Source organism: Tenrec ecaudatus, chromosome 18 (genome assembly GCF_050624435.1).
Source record: "Tenrec ecaudatus isolate mTenEca1 chromosome 18, mTenEca1.hap1, whole genome shotgun sequence".
Classification (NCBI taxonomy): Eukaryota; Metazoa; Chordata; class Mammalia; order Afrosoricida; family Tenrecidae; genus Tenrec; species Tenrec ecaudatus.
This window is the reverse complement of record NC_134547.1, coordinates 21,146,232-21,152,469: the sequence shown is the minus strand read 5'-3', so window position 1 is coordinate 21,152,469 and position 6,238 is coordinate 21,146,232.

Below are 6,238 nucleotides of genomic sequence, written 5' to 3'. Positions count from 1 at the left end.
AATAAAGACGTGCACACGGGAGACAAGATAGACAACTGGGACATGCTTAAAATGTATCACTTATGCACATCAAAAGAGTAAAACGAGAGCCCACCGATTGGAGAAAAACTTTTACCAACAACACAGCAGACAAGGGTCTAATTACCCAAACCTAACAGAACTCAACAACAGCTCGGTGAGAAAATAACAAACGACCCAATTAAGAAGTGGGCAAAAGACATGGACAGAGAGTTCACCGAAAATGAAGCACAAATGGCTAACAGAACGTGAAAAATGCTCACAGTCACAAGGAGATGCCACCTTACACACACAATGCTAGCCCGATTTCAAACAAAACGAGACAACGAATGCTGGAGCGGTTGTGGGGAGATTGGAACTCGTCAACAGTGTTGGTGGACTTGTAGAAAATGATATGACGATACTTAAGGCAACTGGGAATTGAAACCCCATACGATCCAGCAATACAACTATAAGGCAGATACCCCAGTGAAATAAGAGACACAACACGAGTGGATGTATGCTCTCCCATGTTGATAGCACAGTTCTCAATAGCAAGAAACTGGAAGCCCAAATACGCAACAGTGGCAGAATGGATAAAGAAACTATGGTACATACACACAGTGGGATACTGGGGCTTCTTAAAAAACAGTGATGGCAGCAGGGTACGCCACATGGCATGGACGGACCTGAGAACCATTATGCTGAGTGACGGAAGTCAGCCACAAAAGGACATTGTAGGAATCCACTACTATAAGGAGAAACACCAATTAAACAGATCTTAGAGGCCAATTTCAAACAAAGGGGGAGAAAGTCTGCTTCCCAGTCATGAGCCCTGCGTCACCCGCCTTCTGCGCACTGCGTAAGGACCCCCTTGAGAGAGGAGACCTCTCATTGGCTGAGGTCAGGAGGGGGAGAGTAGGGGGAAAGGAAGAAGACAGTCTCTTGATGCCACACACCCTTGGGACTCAGCTGCTACAGGTTCCCCATAGGAGTGAGAGGAGACCATGAGAGGAAAGTCAAGTTCAGACCGGGGAGGCGAGCATCTGCCTTTCTGAGCAGACGCTGATATATCTGCTGGTGGGTGTGGTGGGTAAATGGGGAGGGGCAAACTCACATGGGGAAGGGCTGCTAAGCAGAGATTGTAGGGACCCTAAGGGGAGAATAAACCTTGTTCTGTGTTTCTGGGTCAACACTTCACATACATTTCTACCCAACCCTCACTGAACCACACCATGGACTAAGCACAATGATGACCTTAGACACTAGCCTGACAAGGGAACAGGACATCCCTCATGGACCACACCAGAAGGACTTGACATGGAAGCCCCACTGAACAAACGGGGCTTTCCTCAAAACTACCTGCACCCTTGGACTTAGGACTGAAATTAGGATGGCCACCCCAAGACTGTGGCAATGGTGATTGTTGAACTTGGGTTGAACCCTGACTCAGTGGGTGTCCAATGAAAGGGGACCCACCTCCACCATATATATATTAATGCAAGGTGCTCCCCTTGCATTAATATGACGGGTATTAATCTGATAGGCAAGGATCTGCTCTTGCAATGAATGGTACAGGAAATTTCCCCCTAGCACCAACAGAACTCAATCAATTCGGAAATCAATCTGTACAAAGCAAGGACTCCTGGACTGCAGCTCCCAGGTGGACTATGCTCATACAAACTCCTCATATCGATGATACCTTAAATTCTATTCCATTGGACAAACTGTTGATGTTATCAGTGCAGTTACCTAATACCCCAGGGGATGAGTGATATGTTTTTCTTTTTTGTTTGTTTTTGTTGTTGTTTGTTCTTGTTTTGTGGTTTTGTCATAATGTGACCGCCAAAGTAAACCAGAGTCATTCAAGCTTCAACCAGTGGACAAGCAGATGGATTCTGGGTTCCCATGTAATTCTAGCCCTAACCCAAGAACAGTTAAGTTCTCATAACATGACCCTGCTCGATATTTGCCTTCATGGAGGGATCACTGAAGACTACGATGCTACAGCAAAGTGTGGTGAAGAAAGCAGATGATGCCCGACCATCAATTGGAAATGTACCTGGGATCTTAAAGGCTTGTATTCAAGCAAGCAGCCATCTAAGCGAGGAGTCAACTAAGTCCACATGGAAGAACCATGCCAGTCTGTGTGACCCAAAGATGATAATAAATCCAAATATGATGAAGGGAAAGTATCAGGTTTCAGTTGTGAACACCAATTTGTAGAAGGCTATGGAGGACAGTGGAGCCCAACATCCAACTGCAAAGTATCTAGTCAGATGAAGCCTCTAGCAGATCCCCTCGGGCCACCGGCCAGGGACTCAGACAGCTTTGCTATCAGACAGAGATTATTGTGAACTTGACGGTATCATGATACCTGGCCAGCTGACCTCCCTCCCTCTTGACCAAACCTAAATAGTTCTCGCTTAAATATATATAGAGCTGGTGGCATTTTCTTTCTTCCTCTTTATTTTTTTGTCTTCCTCTTTATTTTTATGTTTAATCTTTATATGAGTATTTTCCGTTTCTGTTTCATCTTGCTTCTTTTTTCTTCTTGCTTTTGTTTTTTATGATTTCTGTTAGGTTTTCCCGTGCATGAAGCTCAGGAGGAGTGGATGCACAGACACAGCAACCGACGCAATGGTTTATCAGACGTGGGAGTGGGGACGGTGAGGGGAATTGGGGAGCTGACAGTGAATGTGGGAGGGGGCGGAGCACTAGAACTGATGGTGATGATGTATGTACAACTCTTTCAAAGCGACAATTTTGGTGTATGATATGTGAATTTTATATCAATGAAATTATATACCATATATACTCGTGTATAAGCTGAGGTTTTCAGAACATTTTTAATGCCATGTTTGTGGTAAAATTAGGTGCCTCGGCTGATATTCGGGTCGGCTTATACTTGAGTGTATATGATTGAGATAGATAGATAGATAGATAGATAGATAGATAGATAGATAGATAGAGATATAAACTCAGTAGAAAGTCTCATCTTTCTCCCATGGAGTGGCTGGTAATTTCAAAATGCTGACCTTAAGATTGCCAGCCCATGACATAACCACTACACCACCAAGACTCCTGCCACTGGTCTAAGCACCTGGGGCCCCAGTCCCGCCCCCAACCCCAATAAGAGCCCTATTTGATCACTTTTGATACCAAACCAAAGTCACTGTCATCCAATCCAGTCTGACTCGCAACGACACCAACAAGACAGGTGGGACTGCCCTGGTAGGTTTCTGAGACAGTAACACTGTCCCGGAGAAGAAAACCTCATCTCTGACAGCAGCTGGTGGTTTTGAACTGCTGGTCTTGCAGTGAGCAGCTCCACTCCTAACCACTGGGCCCGTGACCTCTCTGGCCTTGGTAGGTTTCTCAGTAATGTCAGGGTCAGAAAGACCTTGGCCCTTGGCTTCGCAAGACAAAGAATTCACAGAAGCCCGGTGTGTGGTCCAAGTGGGTGTTTCTCATAAAAGACAGAAGCTGTTTCAAGAACAAAAGCCAGAGCCCCAGGGACCCTGCCCACCACGCTGGAGGGTGCCATAAGCAGCTGCCAATTTCCTGTAACGGGGAGAGGGGCCTTGGCCTCAACTGGATGGAGGCATGTTTGTGTGTGTGCACATCACTGGTTTGGGGCCTCTAGAGCACGCAGGCAGAGAGAGGCACGCCAGAGGAAACATTCTACGTGATACATAGTCTCTCTCCACACTGCTGCCCACTCACAGTAAGCCTGGAGGACAGGTAGAATTGCCCCTGTTTAGTATCCAAGTCTGTAGCTCTTTATGGGAGTAGAAAGCCCCGTCTTTCTCCAGCTGGTGGTTTGGAAATGGTGACCTTGCAGAACGCAGCCCAGCGCCTAACCACGGTGCCACCAGGCCTCCTCAGACTAGCTCGTAGCTGTTCTGATTATGACTCTTTTCTCAGTGCTTCCTGGACATAGGAAGATTCCATGTTCTTTCTTTCGGGGAGGGGGGTGGCGCAGTGTATCATGTAACAGTTTAAGTCAATTGTTGTGAGCAAGTGACATGTGTCACCTGGAGCCAGAGAAGGTACCTGTGGAAATGACCCCTGTAGTGTTCACGTCCTTCCTCTCGAGTGTGGGATTGGAAATGCGTAAGGTGACAGTTGTCCCATCAACCTGGGTGACAAGGTGAGTTAGTTAAAGTTTATTGTGCCAACCTGGCCGATAAACACATGTGGGGTTAATTGGAGAGCGGAGGGATAAATGGCTCAGTGAGCCTCGCCTTTCTAGTTCTCGGGTCTCTTGCTTTCTGATGGTTGGACCAGGGTGCAGCTACCTTAGCCAGGTCCCTGCTTCAGCTGGCAAGGCTCACTTCCTGCAAGACATCCCTGAGGAGAAGCCACATGAACCTACCCCGATGCAGCGCTGGGTGCTGGAACAGCCGTGTGGAGACCCCTGCCAGCGCTGAGATGCTTACACATTCACTGACTCGGCTTTCCTCCTGCAGTCGGCATCATTGCATCTGTTTTGTGAGATGGAGGAAGACTTTGTGGAGTGGTGTCGGACATATGGGTTAATGTTGGACTTGTGGGCTTGGGCAGCACTGGGTTGGAATGTTTTCTTGATGTGCACTTAACCTTTATATAAAACTCTGTCTTGTACATGAGTTTCTGTGGACTTGCTTCCCTAAAGCACCCAGACTAACACACTAGGTAATGACAGTGGTGGCCCAGAATGGACACAGGACACATAAGAAAGAAATCACTATTGTTTTAGGTCACTGACATTCAGGGAAGTTTACTTAAGTAGCAAATTCTAGCCTATCGTGATCGATGCATAAGTTAGTATCAGGACTGGGGCACAGCTGTAAGAAACACACACATGGCATTGGCTTAGACACAGGGCCACGGGGACAAGGAAAATCATGCGGAGTCAGAAGACTGTTGCCTGGCATACTTTGGAAGGCACGGATGGAATCCAGAGCACTGGGAATGAGTAATGTCCAAAGCTGGCTGGACATTGAGACAGCCTTGGAGAGACAAAGGACAGTTCGAACTCACACTTTCGACAAAGATCCAATCAGCAGTGTGCTGCTGTTGTGGATGCCTGCCATCAAATCCAGCCCGCTCACAGTGGCGCCATGTGCTGCAGGACCTCGGGAGGTGTGATGGTGCCAGGCTGGGCAGCTGCTCTTAAAGCTGACAGTTGGAACCCACCAGCCACTCCAAGGCTCTCTGCAGTCTCCCTCTTTACTGTCAGCAGTGACAGTTCAGAAACCCAGAGGGCAGTTCGACCCTGTTGTGTGAGTCCGGGTAGACTAGAGAACCAAATCCAGAGACATTCATATGTGTTTAAGAAAGAGCTTTATCTACGAGAGCAACTGAACATTTAGAAAAACATCTCAGCCCAGTCCAGATCAAGTCCATAAGTTCGATATGAGCCCATATGTGTGATACCAATGGATAAATTCCTCTTCAGAATCAAAAAACACACGCAATGACACAGAATGCAGGAAGATCACAGGCTGGTGGGAGGAGTATCTTGTGGACCCAGTGGCAGTGTCAGCATCTCAGCGCTGTATGGGGTCTCCACGTGGCTCCTCCAGCTCCAGGGCTCTAGCGTAGCTCCATGTGTCTTGTCATCAGGATACCAAGCAGAGTGTGTGTGTATCCCACCTCTGGTGAGCTATTTATCTCCTTGGCACCTCCAAATGAGGTCATCAAGCTGCAAGTTGATTGATTCGCAAAACTCCACCCCTTCACTCTTAATAGTCTCAAGTTGACACTGGATTGTGGAACTACACACCTGTCCTATAGGGTCGCCATGAGTCAGCATGGAATCGGTGGTGGTGAGTTTTTGAGTTTATATGTTACTGTCAAATCCTGGTTAAATCCTTCTTCACTAGTGCTAATATCGCTGGATGAATTAAGAGAATCCCAGAAAATCCTTTCAGGTGGTCAAAGTAGCTCCACGACAGGGAAGGTTCTCCCAAGGTGTCTGACAGATGCTAAGGTGTCTGAGAGAGCTAAGGGCTCCGGCAGTGTAGTGGTTCCGCTGTGGGCTGCAATCTGCATGGTTGGCAATTTGAAACCAGCAGGAGCCCCAGTGGGGAGAAAGACTGGGCTTTCTCCTCCCATAAACAGTTACAGTCTCAGAAACCCACAGGAGGTGGCCCTGAGTCAGCACTGACTCATGGCAGTGAGGTTTGGGGTTTTTGGTTCTCGTTTTGTTTTGCAATAGAAGACTAGCCTCAATTAGATGGAGGTCAAAGATGTC